At 40.1% G+C, this 16,556-nt stretch overlaps 1 protein-coding gene across 5 annotated transcripts in view; it reads right to left on the minus strand.

The window, feature by feature from the left end:
- The window catches only part of ADA2 (adenosine deaminase 2), an 823,901-nt gene that overhangs the window by 109,851 nt on the left and 697,494 nt on the right, over nucleotides 1-16,556 (minus strand). The gene's annotated exons all lie outside the window — the stretch shown is intronic.

Raw genomic sequence — 16,556 nt, forward strand, 5'->3', positions numbered from 1 at the left:
GGAGAGTCAGAACTGAAGCGTTGGTTCAACTCTCTCCCCCGGAACCAGCGAGAGAGTGTCAGCTCTGAGACTCTTTGATTGGAACCGAAGAAGTCAAGGTCGATGGGGCCAAGGGCACTGGAACAGGCCTCGGCTCCAAGGGTTCCACTACTATCAGATCCTCTCTTTCCAGCTCCGAAGGCTCGACTGGCCTTGGAGAAGGAGTAGAAATCATGGCGGGGGTTCGTAGGCTTCAAAGTCAGTTGGAACAAAGCCGAAAGCAATTTGGCCAGTGCCGGGTTCTCCAAAAGCCTCTGCACCATGCAGTCCACATCGATGTCCAAAAGGGTCCCGGAAGAACGGGTCAAAGGAGCTGAAAAAGCCACCGACCTAAGGATCGGGGACTTTAAAACTTCCGACACTGGCTCCAACACTGTGATTTGGCTCTGAGGTAAGAGTCCGGTGCACGGCTCCGAAGGCTGTGGAGCTGGCGACCGAGTCTTCCCAGAGGTGCTCGGAGCAGAGGACCTGTGCTCCGATGACACCTTAGAAGACTTCAACCCTTTTGAGGACTTGGAGGTCTGGTCAGTCTTGTCTAGTGCTTCTTGAAAGTCTGGCTTCAACAGCCCTCTATCCACCAATTTCCTTCGCCTTTATAACAAAACCCTGCCACTGAAGGAATGGCAGATAGAGCAATCCTCTTGCAAATGTAGTGGACCCAAGCAGTACACACAAGAAACGTGGTTATCAGTGATGGACATCTTCTGTCCACAGTCACACCTCTTAAATCCAGATTTTTGTTTCTCAGACATGATACCAAAGAAAACAGACAAATATCAGATCCCTGGTAAACAATAATGTCAATAATCCACTAAGATACTCCTAGAAAGTTCAGATCCCTGAACTGCAAACTGACTACAAGTATTATTTTAAAAGGTCTTGTCACAATAACGTTCAGATACAACAAATCTAATAGCACCTACAAGATATGAGCAAGGAGGGGATAGGGAAATAAATTTGACAGAGCCCTGTCAAGTAAAACGCAACTAAGAAAAGGCCAAAGGCCTAGGAGCAACCGCTCCAATTTAGAAAGACAAAAATATTATACAGTTAACTCACTGAAACAACAAATACGAATAATATTAATAGTTTCACATATATCAGATCCCTGATAGCTAAATAACTAAATATATATTCTTCTAAGAAGAAAAAAATGTTACTGGCCCGAGCTTCCTCTGAAGATTATGCGATCTGTTACAGTGGCAAACTAGATCTGGATTTGGTAGGAGAGCATCATAGGATAGGGACTGTGCCTCGAGCTACTCAAAGATCTTGAGCTTGGAAAGCGGCCGACTCAGAGCCGATGGATCAGCTCCGAACCCATGTGTAAGAACAAATGGCGAGACTGAACAACTTCACATCTGTCCTTTTTTGGGTGGCTTCCATAAACATCACATATGCATCCAAAGATGTCTTCCATTTACAGTTTGGAAGGAATTACAAGGTATTATATATTTACCTTATCGCACGCCTGTATTGCACTTTACCCACTGCTGATGATAGTCCATTCCATGGTACATAACCAATGCTGCCTGCAGCCAGCAGCCCATACCTTGCAGCATCATACCATCTGGAAAGAAGGAGATGGTGTTATCAGCATCTTCCATAGTATCATGGATATTGTAGCACAAGTACTGGAACAGCACATTCTGCTTAGGCTTGTCCAGGGCATGGCCATAATCTACCCAAATATGGAGCATTGGGATGCTGAGGCAAAGCACCACTGACACAGCTTTTTATTTACTGTCCTCCATAACCTGATGAGGATCATGGAATGTACCCTTATGGAGGATGGAATAGATGCCTTAGATACTCACTGCAGCACTTAAGGGGACTGTGAGTTCTTCCACTGTGACTGCACCTCTGTTGTAGGCCAGGGTGATGCATCTTTTTGATAACATCTCTTCCTATTCTCGTTCACTGAATATCAGACTTTCTGTGCCATCCATATGCCTTGGCCGTGACTCATTCATCTTCAGTAGCATTGCTTTACATCTGTCAGTAGTCCATACCTCTCAACTGTACAGATTTTCACCTCATATTTTAGTCTGTTTTTCATAAAATAGTGATTTTCTGGCAAATTATTAGTAAGTCAGCAAATGTTAAAGTCAGAAAATGATGACAAACATTTGAGTTTCAGACTTCATGCTCTTCAGAAAATTCATGCTAGTGCAAAATCTGCTATGCCATCAACTTTCTAAGTTTGTAAGAGCAATATTTAAAAAGTGTCCCTATTTTTGGGCCTTTGCCCCCCCCCCCCCCATTATTTATGGCTTTGTCCAGATTTCTTGCTGTAAGAGGTTGAGAGGTATGGTCTATAATCTGCTCTTTGTTAAACAGTACCTGCTGTCTCTCACCCATTGTCCATCTGATGTTAGTCTTGTCTGTTATTCTCTATATGCATACTTTGTTGCTTTGCCTGCCTTGACTTCCTAACCTGCATCTGCTTGGCTAACAAAGATGCTAAGAGGTTTGAGGTATTTTTTTCTTAAGTTGTAATTTTTCATTTTGCTAACTGAGTAAATGAAATGACCCATTTCGGACCCTTTCTGCCATGACCTGATCTACAAGCCAGGGATAGCTTTGACTAGAGGTCAAAATTGAAATCTGGACCGTGAAGCTGTGAGGCAGAGATCTTAACCACTAAGCAGTTGTGCTTTCTATGAACATAAATGATAACCTGCTCGCACATCCTACTTGAATGCCACTGTCTCTAAATTATGAAATCATGTTTTTTTGTGTGCAGCCCCTTCATGTTTGGGTGCCTGCCGCTGACTGTTTCACATTGTTTTCTTTCCTATTATCTCTTTAAAACCTATACCATCTACATTTGGAGTACTGCTTGAGTTTCGGTAAGGGTATTACCAGTTGTTGTTATGGTACACACATTTCCACATTTTTTTTCATTTGACATGAGTATATCCCCACTATGCCATATGATCAGTATGTCACTTGCAATTGCTTCTGTGATCTTGACCTGCTGATAACCTCTGTTATTTACTTCTGCATTGGTACGGCTACTATATACTGTCACAGTAACATACAGCAGTCACGTCTCTTTGTATCTCTCCCTCCCTCTCTCTCTCATTACATTGCATTGACCAGGGATGGTACAATGTGCATATAGCAGTGCCCCACCTCAGTCATGCTGATTTGATGCTGTATCACCTGCTGCATTTTGCGACACTGTGATTTTCTTGTTCACAAAAAAGTGCATGTTTGTCTTGTGTTCCACTGAAATGTATTTACTATGTCAGAAAATTGCCTCTGTCATAGTGATTTATAAAAAAATCAGTGCATTCCATGTTACTTTATTATATGTTTGACAGACTCTGTATGTGAGTAATTTGAGTTATGTATTATTTGTACATTATTCTGTGATTGTTGACACCTTATCCACTAATATGTTATTCATTTACTTATTGTGGTATTACACATTTGTATATGTCATATACGTATGATGCAGCCACGTATGTTTCATTACATTATGCAGAAGGAAACAATAAGTCTATCCAGTCTATACTTTTAAGTATATTTAACATTACACCTACACTCCACAATACCTTCCTCTTCCCCCTTTTCCACTTATTTCATGCCCTCTTGAATGGACCTGTGGATTTGCCCTCCATCACCTATTCTAGCAGGTGATCCAGTTATCTACCACCCTCTCTGTGAAAAAAGTTGTTTAGGAGATCCAGGGAGAAGCTAGTTGCTACAATTTGCTGTCAGTACCCCTCTTCTTCCCTCTGTCCTTTCTGTTCAGAAAGACTCCTTCACATCTCTCTGACATATCTTGTGCACCAGTATCATGCCCCCTCCCCTGTCTCTTATGCTTTCAAGTGGGAAGAGCTTTTGCTCTTTAGATTCTGAATATATGTATACATTTATTTATTTATAGTTGTTAATGAGTTTGCTGCACTGGTTTAAAGCCTCTTTTAGACACAGGCCAGCTGACCATGTATCCATTATCCATGAAAGTAAAAGACTTACATGAAAGTACAGTAGATGTTCAAATACATCACTGCTACAGTGGAATTTAGGCTGTATGTGTTGTGTTTTGTCCCAGGATACAACAATTGGCCAGCTTCCAAAAGCTTTGGCTTCTTCCTTCACTTCCAGTCTGTTGATTGGTCAGCACTGTGGAGGGAAAATCAGCAGTCAGAGTGGAAAATCTTCAAGGCTTTCTTAACAAAAAGTTACGAAGTATTGTACTCTTCCTGAAGTAAACAAAAAATAACCACCAATCTATTTCCCAATAAAAATATATACAATAGTAATGGGATGGAGAGTGAGTGCAGCTACTGCAGCCTTGAGGAATATGAAAATCTACTGTTATGAGTAAGTGCAACATACAAAACTGTACTATGTTCATCATTCCCACTGCTGCAGTAGCCTTTAGGCAATATGGATTGATTACCAAAGTCTATCCAACCTGAAAGGAGGAAGGATATGGATCCAGGAGCCCCTGGAGAATGGTCCTAAAAAGCCAGTCCTGGATCTAGAAAAGGAATCTTGTTAGAAATGTCTTGGAAAGATATGTACAAAAGACCATGCAGCTGCCGCTAGAGTACTTGTAGAGTCCACCCCCTTTCCAATATGCCAACAAAGAAGACAAGACCCAAGAGTACACTTTGATACTGCCTGGAACTGGTTTACCATGGTGGGATAACAAAAAGAAACAGCTAAGGACAACTACCTGGAAATAGTCTGTTTTGACATGGGCTGTCCATTCTTAGTCCCAACATGAGAAACAAACAGCTGGTCAATTTTTCTAAAGGACTTTTATCTGTCAAGATAGTACCTAAGGTGCTTATGCACACACATGATATGTAGAAGCCTTTCTCCCCATTTCTGAGGATCAAGCTAGAACTCTGGGAGACTGATGGCTTGATTCAAGCATACTCTGAAACTACTTTGGGCTTGAGTGAGGGAATTGTTCTTAACAGTGCACTGTCCCTATGGAATGCAGATAGGACTCACCAAGCATGAAAATTTGCAACTTAGATACTCCCTTTGCAGATGTCAGAACAAGCAGAAGACTTTTCCCTGCAATGAACTTAAAGTCTGTAAATATACATGTTCAAATGGAGATGTGGTTAACTTTTCCAGCAGAAAAAATCCCTGGAAGTAGCAACCTGTTAGTGTGAAAGTCTCAGGTGTAACCTCCCTTACAGAAAGTATTTTACTAAAAACATAGGGCAAAGTGGAGGATCCACAGGCAGACCTACTGAAATGATTGCAAGATGAACCTTGAAAAGATTACAAAAAGCCAGAGGCTAGTAACTCACACAAATAATTGACCAGTGGTACATATTTATTTATTTAGTGACATTTAATTACTGAAACACCTGATTGGGTAGCTGCGTTATTTCAGTGGAGGCCCATGGAGCAAAGCTCCAAAGTATTACAAAACATTTTAAGAAACATAATATTACAATCTTCAAAAATAATACAAAAAAGTCCAGTTTTTTAAAGAATTATATCAATGATTGTGAAAGCATTGGTTAAGAATAGCTACAACTTATAAGAAAATAATTTAATATTTAGGAAACTTTTAGATATTTTATCGATATATTAAAGGTTAGAGAAATTTTAGCCATTTTATCAATATATTAAAGCTAAGTCAGTATAATACAAACAATAATAGCAATATGTGTGTGGAGGCTGTTGGTGAAAATATGAAAGAGGAGGGGACTGAATACAGATCCTTGTGGTACACCTATGGTGACTGAGATTTATGGAAAGAGGGTGGAGTACCATTTTACTGACTGATACCTATTGGAAAAGTAGCTTTTGAACCATAGAAGGGTGGGCTGAGATAGACCTAGTTACATTTAAAGTAGTAGTTTACTGTAACAAACTGTGTTGAAGGCTTTAGACAAGTCTAGAAATAAGGAGGAGATTAGTTTGTCGTTATCTCTAACTTTACTGGCGGTATCTATAAAGGTTAGCAGTGCAGTGATAGTACTGTGGGAGTGACAAAAGTCATGTTGTACAGGGAACAGGTGTTCTTCCTGCAGAATGTTTAGCAATTCTTTCTTTATTTATTTATTTACTTATGTACTTATTTATTTATACTTTGTTGATCACGTTAGTCCCATTAGGCTAGTAGCCACTTTTCAGGGAGATCCAAGGTGGAATTTATACTACTAGTAGAAATTTTGCCAGGGAATCTGGAACTCTCCCTACTCTTTTCAAAAGGTGCCATGGGATCTTTTACATCCACCTGAGCTACTACCAACTCAAGCAGATGGGGCCTTGGTTTAACATCTCATCGAAAGGACAACACACTCAGGTGTGCAGCAAAACCCCCTCATGCTCTACTGGAGTGTCAGCAATCAATCTACTTGGTAGGGGAATAGAACCCACAGTCTTCTGCACCAAATATAAGCATGCTACCCATTGGGACACTATTTTTAAATACACTTTTCAAGTATTTTGGACAAGAGGGATAAAATTGCTATAAGTCTAAAGTTTGTGATATCTGTTGAATTTCCTCCTTTGTGTAGTGGGGTACTGTATGATTTTTGCCAGAGAGAGAGAGAAAGGCAGGGAATGTGGGATTCCTGGATTGACCTATTTATAAAGATTGAGACAGGATACGTAATGTTAGAAAATGTTGGAATAATATGGTAGGCAAAGACAGTGGGAATGAAAAAGAGCAGACATACTTTGCTAGTACATATAATATTAAAAGTGAGGAAATCAATAATATTATTAGGTATTATTGGAATTTTCTCTACAGAGATAGAAATTTAAATAGAATTGTGAATAAATATCCTATGGTGTCATACAAATGAGGGAGAAGTTTAAAGGACATGCTTGTTCATGGTAATTTTGTTTTACCAAAAATGAATTTAAATTGTTATCCAGTAGGTGTGGGCACCATTAAGTGCAATAGCTGTGCTTTTTGCAAGTATGTAGTATGTTCTTTTGAATTTATTATCAAGATGAAATATATACCAAGGGGACATTTCTCTTGTAATAGTAAAGGGGTTATTTATGCCCTTAGATGCCCCTGTGTTTTTTTCTACATTGGGGAGAGAAAAAGAATTTAAGGTAAGGTTAATGGAACACATTAGGGACATAAAAAATCAAAAGTAAGACAAAGCTTTAGCTTGTCATTTTAAAGATGTGCATGGCAGTGATGGTTCTATGTGCCAAGGCTATATTTTAGAACAAATATGTGTTCAGAGTGAGGATGAAGTTCTTTTGAAAGAGAAATTGTTATACAAGGAATCTGTTTTTATTCTTAAGTATGACACTATGGTTCCTGTGGGACTGAATGCAGAAATTAATTGGAAGTGTTTTATTTAATTGTTTAACTATTTGATTATATAATTGAATGATGAAATTTGTAATTTTGTATAAAAAGGTAACATATCTGTGTGTAAAGTTTGTAACTCCTTGAAAGTCTTGTACCGAAGCGCTAGAGAGAGAAAGAGAGAGAATAAAGTTCTTTGTGTCTGAGCCAGTGGTCTTGATTTTGTTATTCTGAGCAGTTGTAGGATAGGTAATGTTATCTGATGCTGTTTTAAGGTACTCACTTAGAAGATCATCAGCTGAAGTAGAGTATGGTTTGAGTTTGTTTAAGAGTAGTTTTATATAGGATGTGGGCACAGCTTTGAAGGTGAAAGTGTATGCGGTAATATGTGGCTGTTGGGCAGAGTTGGGATTAGATGTTAGGGGATCCTTGTTTAGGGTCACTGTATTATTTATTTATTTATTTATTTATTTGACATTTGGTAACCAGGAAAGTCTGACTGGGTAAAAGATTACTCATTTTCAGGGGAGGCCTGGAGAGAAAAGCTCCACATCGTTTTAAAAGATATAAGCAAATTCTTGAAAACCAGAGAAATTAAGAGTAAAATACTTGTAACATAACTTTATATAAATATTAATATAGTTTGAAAATACTATATAGTTTGAAAATACAATGTACCACATAACGGTAGAGCAGAGAAGCCAAATTATTCTTTTGGTTAGACAAAGAAGGAGAAGGAGGAAGCAGATATCATAGTTTATTAAAGGAAAGGCTTGGATGGAGAGAAACAGGAGGGGTAGTAAGTTAGGTCAAGAGTAAATACTGTAATCTGTGAATAGAGATGATTGCTAAGATGGTATAGAGCATGAGCAGAACCAGGAGTTGGACAGGTGTTCTTTTAGGTGAGATTTGAAGGTATAGTAGTGAGGTATTACCTATTAAATAAGAGTTGAATTCTATTTCAGTTTTGAGTGGTGAGTTAACGGGAGAGGGGTTGAGGTTGAATTTTTGGCCAGGATGTAAGATTTCTGTAATGGCTGACCAGAATTTTTAGAACTGTGTTTGCTATTGTTCTAAATGTTGTTATAGCATTGTTTTTTTGTCTTCATTTATTTGTTTTTTAGTATGGTTACGGAGCATTTCAAATTTTTCAAGATATTGTGGTGTTTTACATTTTTGCCATCATTCCCAGGCCTTTTATCTATCCTGCATCAGCGTTCTTCTCTTTTTGGATAACCAAATTGCATTATTTGTTTTAATCTCTTCCTACTAGAAGGTACAAGGTTATTTAGCAAAGTTGTATTGAATTAATTTACAGAATCAACAAAGTGGAATATTTTTAGGATATTCCCATTAATAGATGATAGGTTAGTAATTCATATTTCTGGTTTGGTTGTTTGTTGTTTTATAAACATGATGTTTATGTGGATGTGTGAGATGTCTGGTTGTATTGATTGGGAGATGATCACTGTGAGAGCCTAACATTGTACATGTGGTGGGGAATTTGCTAGGGTCTCACACTGGGATAAAGTCTAATAAGGAATTTGATGTCTTGTTATAATGTAAGGGGGTACTAATTGGTTGTGGGAAACTGTATACATTTATGCTAGATGTAGGGAAGTTAGAGGTTATGTCCAACCAATTGATACTGACATCTCCTAGTGCACTTTTTCTTGTGGAATTCTTATGGATATCCAGTATAGGATATCTTCCAATGTGGTTATATTGTCACCAGGATGGATATAAAGGACAGTAATACATATTTCTTTATTTTTCAGAAAGTAACAAGAAGCTCTGCTGAAATGAATTTTGTTATTGGTTTGTTGTGGGAGGAAATGTGGTAGTTGCTGGGAAACATTAAAGCAATACCACCACCTTTCCTCTTTATAAAGTCATTATGGATGACATTATAGCCTGGGAGTGTAATTCTGGAGTCATTTATGCTGGGTTTAAGCCAAGTTTCAGTTATAGTGAGTATATATTAGGCTTGTATCATGTAATCCAGGCATGTAATTCAGTAGTTTTATTTCTTATGCTTCTAATATTTATCTAATATTTATAAAGTTAGTTTAGCATGGCTGGGGGTTGACAGTTGTGGGGTTAGAGTAGTGTGTGGAAGAGAATTGTCTTGATGTTGGTAGTGATAGGTGGGGCCAGGATTAGAGTGAATGTCTCCCTCCAGAAGGATTTTAGTATACTAAGGCCCTTATGAACCTATAAACATATTATTTATTCGTCTTTCTTTGGTGAGTATTTTCTACTTGATTTTATTTTGATATGAGTTGAAACGGAATTAATCAGTCTATATGCAGGTCTAGCAACCTGGCAGTGTAAAACCTTGGCTTGAGATGATTGTCACTGTTGAAGTGACATCCCGACCCCATGTGCAAAATGAGAAAAGGGGTTGAGGATGGATGGATGGATTTGCGGTAAAGGTAAGGGGATTAATTAAATAAGTTTTGTGCAATGTGTAGAATGTTTAGTGAGAAAGTATGGCTAGGTGTTTAGGATAAAGTTGGTGAGATGTGGAGAGCTATTATTGAGTTAATGGTAGGATGAAATATGGCACAGTAGGAGATTAGAGGATAAGCTGAGGAGTAGCATGATTAAATAAATGGATCTGTATTTTATTGATAACAGGTAGTGGATATATATATATATATATATATATATATATATATATATATATATATATATATATATACATAGAGACACACACACACACACACACACACACACACACACACACACACACACACACACACACACACACACACACACACACATATATTTATTTGAAAGTTGTGTACTAACCATAATGGTACATCCATGTTGTCTGCTTCCATGCTCCTCAACAGATGAGTCTTCAGATCCAAACCGATATGACTTTTGGATCCAAGGCCGAGGCTCCTCCCCTTACCTATAATTCCCCTACTAGCACTAATTTACCTTGCCTAGGTTTGTATAGGCCCTAGGGCCGATAACCTAGTACCAACCTATGAACCTATGGACCGAGTTTGCCTGCTTCCTACAACAAGGACAATTACTCCCCCACAAAAGGAATAATCCCTGAAGAAGCACAGAGGTACTCCTCGGATATAGATCACAGAGATAACCTGACACAGCTTCTGGGAGATCAGTATGATTGTTCCAGAACCAAGGAATTATGAAACGAGATCTGCTAGCAGTGAAGAGAGGGAGGGAAGTTGAGGAAGCTCAAAGCAAACAGTACAGATCTGTCATTATGGTAAGTACATAACTTTCATACCAATGTTGTGTCTTGTGTCCATCCATCCATCCTCAATTTTGGGAGGTCTTATGGAAGGATATTCTTTAAAATAGCTGAACTGAAGGATGTGCTGGACCTAGACTGCAAGTCCAGTTTGTAATGAGATATGGAGGTGTGCACATTAGACCAAGTAGTTGCTACCCAAATTATATCAACTGGTGCTCTGGAGAAAAAAGCAGATGAAGTACCAATTGGCGTAGTAGAATGAGCTTTGGGAATGCTAGGCAAAGACAGGCACTTCCTCTTATATACATGGGAAATGTATTTAGATAGCCATCTTAAACCAGTTATTATCGAAATTCCTTTACTGAATTTAGCAGAAGAAAAGGATACAAACTACTTGTCAGTCTTCCTAATAATTCTGGTACAGTGCAAATAAAATCTGAACTGTTGGTGCACATCCAAAAGATGTAGCATGTACTCTCCCTTACTGGAGAAATGGGGAAAGCAAGCAGGGAGACTGATGGCTTGGTTCAGTAAAAAATCTGAAGCTACCTTGGGAAGAAAAGAAACGTTGTCCCTCAGTGATTCCCTGTCCTTTTGGAGCACCAAATACAGAGGATTACAAGAAAGAATGTGAAGTTTTGAGATCACCACTAGAAATGGTGTTTTCCAACAAAGATATTTCAATTCAACTGTCGCTGCAGGCTCAGATGAAGGTCTTGTCAATGCCTGAACATGAACAGTAATGTCCCTGGGCAGGACAGAATACCTGAGGGGGGCCAAAGGAGGAAAGTGCCTCTTAAAAATTCCTTAGATACCTTCAAGAAAGCAAATGGAGCTTAATTTTCTCTTACGTGAAAGCTGGAAATGGCCACCAACTGAACTCTATAACAGCTAGCTCCAGCATGAAAAAGGTCAGCCAGAAAATCCAAGATAGAAGGGAGAGGAGCTGAAAAAGGGTCTGTGCCTCTGCTGGGTGTCCAGATAGAAAATCTCTTCCACTTACTTTTATATACATTTATGGTAGAAGTAAAGATATGTACAACCTTTGATGAAAGGCTGGATTGTCTAACCATCATAGTAATGGGAGAGACCATGCAGTAAACTTGAGAGCTGTGATGTCGAGGTGAGGCATCACGGACTGGTGAGAGAAAAGTCTGAAGATGAGTCCAGCACCAATGGTGGGCAGATCAAATGAGACCACAGGAAGAAAAAAACACACCCGTCAAAGCCAAAAGTGGATGAGGATCACTGCTGCCTTACTCCACATTGCTTTCTGTAGAAAGTTTGATAGGAGAGGAGTGCAAGGATAAACATACAGGAGACCAGGGGTGCCAATTTTAGACCAAAGCATCCCTCAGAACTCCCCCTATAGCAGGATCAGAGCAAACTAGCCACTGCATTTGCTGTTGGAGAGGGTGGCAAATAGAACACAGCAAGATTGTTCTCAGTGGTTGAAAATTTTCTCTGCCACTGTTGGGTTGAGAGATCAGTTGTGAGGTAGATTACATGTGCTCAAACTGTCTGCTAATACTCTGGACTTTCCTGGGATGTGTTCTGCTATCAGAAAGGGTTAGAAAACATTTCCCACTGCCAAACCCTCATGGCCGCTTTACACAATGGGTAAGAACATGCTCCCTCTTGCTTGCTGATGTACCAAACCACCAACAAATTGTCTGTTTGGGAGCCAATAACTAAATAAATTGAATGAATAAATAAACACTGGGAGGACTGTCCTCATCCCCAGGATATTGTATGTAAAAGAATAGCCTCTATGGGAGAGTTGTAGGGAAGTTGGGGGATCCCCCCTCCCTTCCACCCCACTGGGGAAGTGTCCATGCCCACTGTAACCTGCAGGGAAGAAAGAACAAAAGGGCAACCTTAAGAAACTATTGAAGAGTTCAGCCAGCAATGAATATGGGTTCTGTAAATCTAGGTGAGGCAGATGGAGATGTTCATTGGTTAAGATCTTATCAACTACTAGACTACAAGATACAATGGTAACACACTCATGTAAAATCTGCATAGACAGGCTAAAGTGATGGAGGCTGCCATCGAGCCTAAAAGATGCAAAATGCACCTGGCTGGGGCTTTTGATGTTGAACTCTGTGAAGTGTATGAATCCTCAGTTCTGGTAGTCTGGCTATCTACAGATGGGTCCTGAATAACTCTATCATTTGGACTTGGTAAGGTTGACAGTTATCCCCAAATGGGAACATACCTGGAGCAAGGAGTCCCTGGCTTGTATAAGAAGATTCCTGGTGGGAACAGTTAAAAGCCTGTCTTCCAGATATGGTAGCACTCGGGACCCCTGCAGTTTGAGATGACCTGCAACCACTGCCATGCATTTGGTGAGCAACCCAGAAGCTGTGGTAAAACCAAAGGGCAGGGCTCTGAACTGAAAGTAACTGTCTCCCAGCTGAAAGTGAAGGAACCTCCTGGAATGTATGTCCATTTTTATGTGGCAGTATGCATTTTGGAGGTCCATCAAGCACATCCAATCATTCTTCCTCAATAACAGTAGGATGGACTGAATCATGACCATCCAGAATTGTGTCTGTTTTTATACTGAGTCAGATGACTGAGGTTCAGAATGGGCCTAAGGGCCATGTTTTTTTTTGGTGCCATAAAGAACCTTGAGTAGATTCTGGATTCAAGAAGATCTGGTGGGACTTCCTTGATGACTCGTTTGTTTATCAGCTTTTTTATTTCCTGTGCTGTTGCCTTCTGTTATGTGGGTGGAACATTGGGAAGTCTTCTTGAGAAAGGCGAATAAGAAATGAAGGAATTCTATAGCCTCTGGTTATGAGTCTCTGCAACCACACATCTTGGTTGATGGTTGTTCTGGCCATGGAGTACAGAAACAGGCACTGTTGACTGTCTCCAGAGTGCAGCGGTCAGGGAAGAGACCTTGAAAGCCTTTATCTTTGCAGATCACTTCTGCTGCAGGGGTGACATCCATTATGACTATTTCCCCCTTGCCTCTTTGGTGTCTATGACTAGAAGCATCAGGAGCAAAGCCTTGAAACTTGTGGAACTACAGCTTCTATCCTACATTTTGGTTTTTGGATAAGGTCCTTTGAGTTGAAGAAAAGTATATTCTGACAACAGGCAAGGTCTTGCCATCCTGTTCACTTCTAGACAGTGCCTCTTTAACCTTAGGCCAAAATAAAGTGGAGCCATCATAGGAAGTATTAATGAAGGATATCTGGAAGTGTTCTGTGAGGTTGCAGAGATACATCAAAGTGTACCAGTGAACACCTATTCATATGCTTGCTGCTCCCAACATGCCATTGTCTGCATTAAAAATAAGGCCCATTGACATGTTTGACCGTGAATAAAAGGTAGCCAACTGTGTATCAATTGATTTCCTGTCTTCTGCAGACAAAGACCGAAAGAGAAACTTGTATAATTCTTTAGTGAAGTCCCTTTGAAAGGATGTAACATGGGCTAATTAGTTCAGTACCCTGACAGTGAAGGATGATGAAGAATCTGTCCAATGCCCTGGACTCTCTGTCAGGGGGATGGAGAGTAAAACTCTCTTTAGTGAGTTCCTTCTTAGTGGCTGATGCTACCATGATTGAATCTACTGAAACACCCTTTCTCAAGAAGGGCTAATCTCTTGGAGAAACTAGAATTTTATCAGACTTTTGGGGGATTGGTTCAAACACATCCAGTTCCTTTGACAACCACCTTGAAACCAGGTCTACCAGTTTGTCAATGGGGGTGAATACCCAAGAAGTAGATGGGCCAGCCCCAAAAGTCTTAAGCAGGGGACATTGGAGGACCACTCCCTTTTCTGCCTGATTAGCTCAAGGATCTCACAAAAGGCGGCATCTTCAAGGGGGGGATCTGTGAGACCTCTCATTGAAATCTGTATCTTTGGTGAGGGACATGCCTCCTTTTGCATGCATGCTTTGGGTGTAACTTCCCCAGTGGGATGCTCTAGAGAAGACTTTGAAGCAGATGGGGAGTCCAGAATATGAAATGCCTCAAGACTTTGAGTGACTGGCTGTCCTGATGTGAAGAGAGGACCCAAAGAACTTTGTGGGGGCAAGGGTGGATCTGAGTGAGGAAAGGATGCCTGTTCCCTGCACTGTGAGAGTACTCTCTCAAAGGCCTTGAATGCCAATTCTGAGACAGATTTCAAAGCAGCTTCTTAAGCTCCAAGGAACCAAACAAGGTCAAACTCTGAGAATCCATTCAGTTTGGCTCTGAAGCCAATGCTGGAGCTGAACGTTTGACATCCAAAGTCCTGAGAGGAAGCAATCTGTCAGAAAGCTTTAGACTTGAGTCTGACCCCCCCCCCACCCCTCCCCAACATTGGTTCTAACACCTCAGCTCTGAGACCCATCATGATCTGAGGCATTCAGAGTTGACCAGTTCAGAGATATAGTCAGAACTGAAATAGTCCACTCCTTCACTTCCTACACTGGCATTCATTGGTGTACAGTCAGATCCAAGGGCCAAATCCAAAGGTCAGATCAAGGAAGGAGTTGCAATCAGTAAAGAGAAAGGAATGAGTTCTGACCCTCAGACAGAATCTGATACCTGGAGAACCCCCAGCTGGATCCATATCCTCAAAAGCTTCCTCATCATTCTGTTAATGTCAGCCACAGGCAGAAATCTGGTGGACTGTGCTGACCTCAGAGAGAAGGTTGTGGCTGGGGGCCCTGAGCCACTTTGAAAAGACCTTACCTGAAAGAAGGTTGAGAACCTGGGCCTGAGGAAAGGTGGGGTAGGAAACCTAACCCTGACAAGCTCTGGAGATAAGGATGAATCCAATGGCTTGGAAAACTTTGAAGATGATCCACACAGAAATTATCAGTCTGGAGAACACTTCCTGTAGGATTTTTTTCTTGTTTCTTCTTTTGCCATTTCTTGCCTTTCTCTTTTTCCTTATCCTTAGACTTCTGTCCTTTGTTCTCTTACAACATCTTTTTAGATGAAGGGGAAGAAGAAGACAAAGAGGAGGGAATTTCTCCTGGTATGGCATGGAGAGGCCCCTTAAGTGCAAGTTTGGAGCACCTTTCATTTTAAGCTCTGGTTTTTCAAGCAGCACAGGCTGAGCAGTCTTCTGCCAGGTGTAAAGCTCCTAAACAATAAACTCACTTAGAATGGGCATCTTCAGGAGGGATTTTATGCCCTCAGGTGCACATTTCTTAAAGCCAAATGACTTATCTAACATCCTGAAGCTAAACAGCTAAACCCCCTCCCCCAAAAAAAAACTACCAACAGGCAACACTGGCAGTAACAATAACAGCAGTAAGAACCCACATCTAGAAAAAGTTATGAAAGAGATGACTATCTAAAAACTAAAACTTATCTGAAAGCCAAAATAAATGGATGGGAAACAACACTAACTCTCTACGAGAAAAAGAAAACAAAGGATTTTTTGATTTTTTTATTGGAGAGGATAGAAAGTGAAGGAAAGAATATATCAGGGATTAAAACAAAAAGCAATGCAAAAGGTACTCAAAAATCACTCATCTGCACCTATACCTTCCACAAGCACTAAAACAAGAGATCTGCATTTGTAGCATTTGAGCAGCAAATGACATCTGAGGTTAATCACTGCTAGAAGGAGAATCATGGGTAAGGGGAGTAGCCTTAGATCCAATGTCTGGAGAGTGGCTGAAGTCAGACCCATTTGGCTCTGAAGTTGAGGATGGACAGAAAGAAGAGATAACATTATATATATATATATATATATATATATATATATATATATATATATATATATATATATATACATATGGATCTACTTCAGTAGAACAAACTTTTACAAGAGACCATATGTTCGAACTCGTAAAAGTTCAAACACTGAATTAGAAACACATAAAACAAGAAAACACAAAACTAAATGTCTATAGCAGGGGGGTTACACCCCCCTGCACCCCTCACACTCCCCCTTACTTAAATAAACCAACTCCGAGATCACACTACATTGCGGAAATGGGAAATCTTCCATGGGAGTTCTCCATTCAGAAAATATCAGACTTTTACAAATTCGAACATATG

The sequence above is a fragment of the Protopterus annectens genome, chromosome 11.part0, assembly GCF_019279795.1.
Source record: "Protopterus annectens isolate FY-2018-M chromosome 11.part0, PAN1.0, whole genome shotgun sequence".
NCBI lineage: Eukaryota > Metazoa > Chordata > Ceratodontiformes > Protopteridae > Protopterus > Protopterus annectens.